The 7381-nt window shown below is 42.2% G+C and overlaps 1 non-coding gene across 1 annotated transcript; it reads right to left on the reverse strand.

Annotated features, from left to right (window-relative positions):
- Positions 1-6947: 6947 nt before the first annotated feature.
- Positions 6948-7022, reverse strand: Trnas-cga (transfer RNA serine (anticodon CGA)). Its single transcript has one exon. It is a non-coding gene; the product is annotated as a tRNA-Ser (tRNA).
- Between the last annotated feature and the right edge of the window lie 359 nt (positions 7023-7381).

Consider the following 7381-nt stretch of genomic DNA (forward strand, 5'->3'; position numbering starts at 1 on the left):
CCCCGGAAACAGAACGGTAATCATGGAGCGGCGATACACCACTCCTCCAATGAAAGAGTTCAAAGCAGCACTCCCAGCCATTAAAGTCATGGCAAGGATATTCTGGGACTCTGAAGAAGTTATTGTGATTGATCTTTTCCCTAGTTGTGCAAAGATCAACTATGATGAGTGTTGTGCTACTCCCAGGAAACTTAAGAAATACGAGGGTGAGTCAAATTAAAACTTTAAATTTGTAATAACAAATCGAAATTTCGTGCCATTATCCTGTAAGCTGGTAAGCGTGCTGCAAACAGCGTGCAGAATGGCCTGTAGGTGGCAGCATAGTGCAGATGCATACATACCGTCGCAGTATCAGTGTAAAGACGACCGTCCCACTTGCGACTTGCACCAGGGAAGAGCGGGGTTCTGTTATTCGGTTTTTGCGTAGTGAAGCTGTGAAACCTATTGAAATTCATCGACGTATGAAAGTTCAGTACGGTGATGCTTGTTTGTCACAGTATCATGTCTACAAATGGAGTAGGAAGTTCGCAAATGGTGTGACTTCAGTGGAAGATGCTCCTCGTCCAGGTCAGGCACAACGAGTTAAGATGGGTGCCACGGCAGCTGATTCCTGAAATGAGAGAACGACGTGTTGTTGTTGTGAAGAACTTCTTCGGTGCTTTGAACGAGAAGGTGATGGTTTCCTTCCACGAATCGTTACTGGGGACGAAACCTGGGTTCACTTCCACCACCGGAAACGAGAGCGAGCAAGGAATGGCGCGATTCCTCAGCACCAAAACCAAAGAAGTTTCGAACAGAACCATCAGCAGGGAAGATTATGCTGACTCTCTTTTCAGACGAAAAAGGCGTCATTTTAGAGCATTACAAGCCTAGAGGGACCACTGTCACCAGTGCTTCATACACAGATCTTCTAAAATATCATCTGCGGCCTGCAATCAAATCAAAGCGATGTGGATTTCTGTCAGCAGGTGTCCTTTTGCAACATGACAATGCAAGGCCCCAGTCTGCCCGTACAACTGTTGCAACAATCACAGACCTGCATTTTAGTGTCTTCCTCATCCACCATACTCACCAGACCCTGCCCCAAGTGCTTTCCATATGTTTGGATCACTCAAAGACGCAATGGGAGGAAAGAAGTTCTGTTCTGATGAAGAGGTACGCCACGAGGTGCATGAGTGGTTGAGCGGACTATCAAAAGACTTTTTTTCTAAAGGAATTTATGCACTTTGTAAGCGCTCGAGGACTTGCATTGAGCGTGGGGGAGTTTACGAGGTGCATTCAAGTTCTAAGGCCTCTGATTTTTTTTCTAATTAACTACTCATCCGAAATCGATGAAACTGGCGTTACTTCTCGACGTAATCGCCCTGCATACGTGCACATTTTTCACAACGCTGACGCCATGATTCCATGGCAGCGGCGAAGGCTTCTTTAGGAGTCTGTTTTGACCACTGGAAAATAGCTGAGGCAATAGCAGCACGGCTGGTGAATGTGCGGCCACGGAGAGTGTCTTTCATTGTTGGAAAAAGCCAAAAGTCACTAGGAGCCAGGTCAGGTGAGTAGGGAGCATGAGGAATCACTTCGTAGTTGTTATCACGAAGAAACTGTTGCGTAACGTTAGCTCGATGCGCGGGTGCGTTGTCTTGGTGAAACAGCACACGCGCAGCCCTTCCCGGACGTTTTTGTTGCAGTGCAGGAAGGAATTTGTTCTTCAAAACATTTTCGTAGGATGCACCTGTTACCGTAGTGTCCGTTGGCACGCAATGGGTAAGGATTACGCCTTCGCTGTCCCAGAACATGGACACCATCATTTTTTCAGCACTGGCGGTTACCCGAAATTTTTTTGGTGGCGGTGAATCTGTGTGCTTCCATTGACCTGACTGGCGCTTTGTTTCTGGATTGAAAAATGGCATCCACGTCTCATCCATTGTCACAACCGACGAAAAGAAAGTCCCATTCATGCTGTCGTTGCGCGTCAACATGCCACACAGGCAGCCATGTGGTCGTCCGTCAGCATTCGTGGCACCCACCTGGATGACACTTTTCACATTTTCAGGTCGTCATGCAGGATTGTGTGCACAGAACCCACAGAAATGCCAACTCTGGAGGCGATCTGTTCAACAGTCATTCGGCGATCCCCCAAAACAATTCTCTCCACTTTCTCGATCATGTCGTCAGACCGGCTTGTGCGAGCCTGAGGTTGTTTCAGTTTGTTGTCACACGATGTTCTACCTTCATTAAACTGTCGCACCCACGAACGCACTTTCGACACGTCCATAACTCCGTCACCACATGTCTCCTTCAACTGTCGATGAATTTCAATTGGTTTCACACCACGCAAATTCAGAAAACGAATGATTGCACGCTGTTCAAGTAAGGAAAACGTCGCCATTTTAAGTATTTAAAACAGTTCTCATTCTCGCCACTGGCGGTAAAATTCCATCTGCCGTACGGTGCTGCCATCTCTGGGACGTATTGACATTGAACGCAGCCTCATTTTAAATGCACCTCGAATGTTGAAAAGTGATACAGCTTTGTACCACTTCTGCACAATAAATAATATTTAAATAAATATTTCAGGTTCTCATTTTACTCACCCTCGTACCTCAACGTGTTAGTCGCCACAAAATGCAAATGGACTTCTCCTTCTCTGAAAAGTTGAGGCCTCACAGACGTTTGCTGACCTGAGAGTACCCAATAATTTCACTGGACTGTCATCCTCATTCACACTACAGTCCGGATCTCGCGCCTAACGGCTTCCATCTGTCTGTCCCAATGAAGGATGCTCTCAGCAGGTAGCAGTACGGCAATGTGGGGAAGTTAGTGATACAGCGAGGCGCTGACTCCGAATCGACCAGTGTTGTGGTACCATGCGATCATACAGGCCTTCTCAGTAAGGTGGCATAAGGCCGTCGCTGTTGAGAAACAGCGTTCTGTACCCAGAGGAGTGGGTAGTAATATGGTGTATTGAAATCCTGAATAAAAGCAGCCTGCTTCCATAAAAATATTTATTGCCTCACTTATTGAACGCCCGTACTAGTTTCATCCTCCATGTCTTCCACTTCTTGATGAGGAAACTGAATTTTAATTGAAATTCAGATATTCAAGTATGTGTTTATTGTTTAATACTTTAGCTCATCATTTTATAATGTGGAATTTATTTCAGGAGACAACTATTTCTTGTTATAAGCGTCACAGTCTCATGTGACACTAGTAGCCTTATTTTGCCCACCACGGTAGCAGCACTGTAGGTCACGGGCGTAATGCGTCTCAGGTACATTTGCTGTACAATACAGAACCGTATTTGCAACGTGGCTGAATGCGGCGGCCCTCCCCAATAGCTGGAACTTTCCGTTAACTAACGCGGCGGCATTGTTCCGGGGCTGCGGAACGCGGCCGCTGACAATGTCCGAAATGCTCGCCCGCCTCGCGCCGGCCTCTGGGTGTGTAATCACCCGGGCGGCGGTCGTGCTGCAACAGCGGCCAAACCAAACAATAACTCGAGATTTACGTTTATTGAACGTCGTCATATGACTCGCAATTAAAAGCAAATGATGTACTGCCCGCCAATTTGCCAGCGTGAATAAAAACGTTGTCCTCGTAAATCGGATAATTTCAGCGCTCAGCAGTTTTCCAACCCGGCCTCAGAACATTTGGCCGTAAATGAACAGCGGCTAGTGATATGTATATACATTGACGTAGCTGAATTGGCCATCAATTACAACGATCAATGATGATCATTGAGTACTTCACATTGTATTTACACTAGCAAATAACAAGATGAATGTGACTAAACTACGAAATACAAATACCATCTGGAATATTTGTTGCACAAAACAATGAAAAGGAGGTAGTAATATAGTCAGACACAGAAAAAATTTCTATGGGTATGAAAATACGCTGTCGGTATGCTACTGAATGCTTCACTGCGAATCTAATCGTATGTGATATGCGTATCGAGACGAGCATAAAATCGCTTACCCCTTTATATGTTCAAAAAGTGGCAAATATGTACCAGCATGGCTCCTTCATGCATTGGTAGTGTTTTCTATAAATTTTATACATAATGGAATAAGACATGAAATTTACACATGTTTGGGCGATCTAATGTTGTAATTTATAATATTAGACACCAAGATCGATTTATGTGAAATGTTTTATTTCATGAATAGTTTTGATGGTAACATGCTGTCATCTTCAGAATCTCAGATCTCCCAGAAATATAACTACGGATCTTTCTCGACGACATACTCGTACTGGGAACATGCACTAATTACAATAACGGAGCTACACAGTGGTTCGTCAAACATATAAAACTTGTTAAAGAAAATATTCATGCTACTAATAAGATGTGCAGCGCTATGGTGCTATGCATATTTTATTTGACAAGTTTTATAATTTGGCAAACGAGCGTACAGTTGTATTATTGTAGCTGCAGTATATTCCCTGTATGTTGACGAGACTACTGATAACCTGAAGACGACAACTAGTTGCTGTTGAAGCTGGTCATAAAATAAATTAGTTCACATCAAGTGACCTTGGCTTCAAATATTATAAATTGAAATAAGATAATATTTTTATTACGTTAAAGGTCTCTAAAGGGTTCAATTACAAAAACTTATTTTTGTATAAGATAATAGAGGAAGTTTTACTAAGCAGGGATGTACACGTTTGTGAGCTTCCTGAATTCGCACAATCTTTTTTATTGCTTTTACACACGTATACAAATTGATGAAACTGTATTACAGTGCAGTGAAAACAAATGAAATCTAATAAAGCTTTCATGTTTGCTATAAAGCATATGGAAATACATCAGTTAGCTAAACTGACGTATAGGCCAATATGTATTTCATCTACAATGTCAGAAGCGTCTACAGCTGACCGTCGCTGTTAGCAAGAATAATCACCATCAAATGATCTTAGCGATTAATGTAGGTCTATACTTTAAATAAGTAGGTAAGGCTTTTGTTTACTGAGAGGTTATATGCAATAAGCCAGAACTATAAATTAATCATAAAGAAGGAAAGTTGAGCTGAGTCTCATGTCACTGAGATTCAGCGAGAGGAAAGTCAGACGGGTGAGAGTGAACAGGGGCAGCGCCACCTAAGGGGTGTCGATGGTGTTGCCTTCCATCAGGTGACAGAGCGCCTACGAGGTACCATTCAGCTGAATGGTTGTTGAATTCTCTGACAGATTATGTTTCATGGGGTTACAGCCTTATGATATCCTTAGAGTAGATGAACAGTAGTACTGCATAAAGGCTGGATAGGCCGCTAATCAGAAGATCATGCTTGAAATGTGGAATGACTTTATTGCTCGTGATGCAGGCACGATGCATTTCGGATTTAACTAACTTCAAACGTTTGTTAAAAGAGTAGTAAATATACATGAAAATTGCAAAACAGAATCAGAACAGTGAAATACAACAACAACTCTCACTTGTAGACACAAGCTAATTCAAGCAAAAATATACCTGAGAGCACCATGCTTTACAGAGATCCAAAGGTTACAAGATGTGTACATAACAATCATAACTAGACTAGTCAAAAAATCTTACCATGAAACCTAGACTTGAACATTCACGGCAGATGGCAGTAGAGCAGTGAATGTGGCGCCATACTTCGTCCTGACTGACCACATGGTCCAAAAAATTAAATCGTAGAAATGCAGTAGTGAAATATACATGATAAAATTATGAAAAGACTGAAAAATAATTTTCAGTTTATAACAAGAAAAGAAAAGGACAAAGCTGCATTGCGGAAGTCAGGTGGCAGAACAGTAGCAAATGTGACGTCATTTGTCCTCAAGATTGGCAGTGACTTTAATTATGAAGAATAACAGACATGAGCACATAATCAAAGTTCAACAACAAAATAATTACAAATCTAAAATTGAATTTAAAATCCTGTAAACGAAGTCATATTGGTTGCCATCATGTGGTAGAACAGTAGCATATTTGTCGCCGAACTTTATCGGATTTGACAATGGATATGAGAAAATGTAAACAACAAAATAAGATAAAATTACTACAGAAATAAGAAAATAAATGAAGAGAACCATATTCGCTGCGATCAGCTTGTAACAAAGAATATGAGATGAAAGGATCATGAGAGCTTCGGTGAGTGTGTTTACAAGAATTGTAAGTGGGTAGAGGTAGAATATACAAACTAAACATACCGCGATACAAAGACTCAATCCTTCGAAGAAACATAAAGGTTCACTTTGGTAAAGCTAACATAAAAAGTTACGACGTATAAAAGTGGGAATAAAATACTATATCAGTGCAAACTGGGATTCGTGTTTAAATAAAACTATTCTTAGAAGAGTAAGTACAGTATGCAAAGATTCCACAGCATGAAGTGGTGAGGGGTGGGGAGGGGAGAGAGAAGAAGGGCAATGTAATGCACCAAGGAGGTGTTATACTACAAGTAACAAATTACAATATGTGGAAAGAAGTATTAGACAACTACAAGATCTGTGTCTATAATGCCGACACAAAAACGCAACCGATACCAAGAAATATAAAGGCACAGCATTATTAACTTCCCGTATAAACAGTTAACGCTTATGTAAATGATAATAAGATACAATGTCAACGTAAACTGGATTTTGTGTTCAGAGAGAAAAAGTTCATAGAACGGCAACACCAGTGAGCGTAATCTTCATAGTGCGGAAGGTATGATGTATAGCGGGCGAAGGGGGAGGGAGAGACGGGGGACACAATGGAACGAGAAGGTGTTACAGTATAAGTGTCAAATCAAATTATTTAGAACAAAATCCTTGAAATACGAAAAGACTTGTGTCTACGACAAAACTAGCAAAATATCAAAAAACAAATTCCGATTAGAGCTGATTTCAAAGTATGACATGGGCTACCATTATATTTTTTGAAAATCTCAATCTCTTCCAAACTATTGAAATCTTGAAACTTCCTGGCAGATTAAAACTGTGTGCCGGACCGAGACTCGAACTCGGGACCTTTGCCTTTCGAGGGCAAGTGCTCTACCAACTAAGCTACCCAAGCACGACCCACGACCCGTCTTCACAGCTTTACTTGCGCCAGTACCTCGCCTCCTACCTTCCAAACTTTACAGAAGCTCTCCTGCGAACCTTGCAGAATTAGCACTCCTGAAAGAAAGGATATTGCGGAGACATGGCTTAGCCACAGCCTGGGGAATGTTTCCAGAAGGTAGGAGGCGAGGTACTGGCGGAAGTAAAGCTGTGAAGACGGGGCGTGAGTCGTGCTTGGGTAGCTCAGTTGGTAGAGCACTTGCCCGCGAAAGGCAAAGGCCCCGATCTCGATCGGGCACACAGTTTTAATCTGCCAGGAAGTTTCATATCAGCGCACACTCCGCTGCAGAGTGAAAATCTCATTATTCAAATC

The sequence above is a fragment of the Schistocerca cancellata genome, chromosome 1 (assembly GCF_023864275.1).
Source record: "Schistocerca cancellata isolate TAMUIC-IGC-003103 chromosome 1, iqSchCanc2.1, whole genome shotgun sequence".
NCBI classification, from domain to species: Eukaryota; Metazoa; Arthropoda; class Insecta; order Orthoptera; family Acrididae; genus Schistocerca; species Schistocerca cancellata.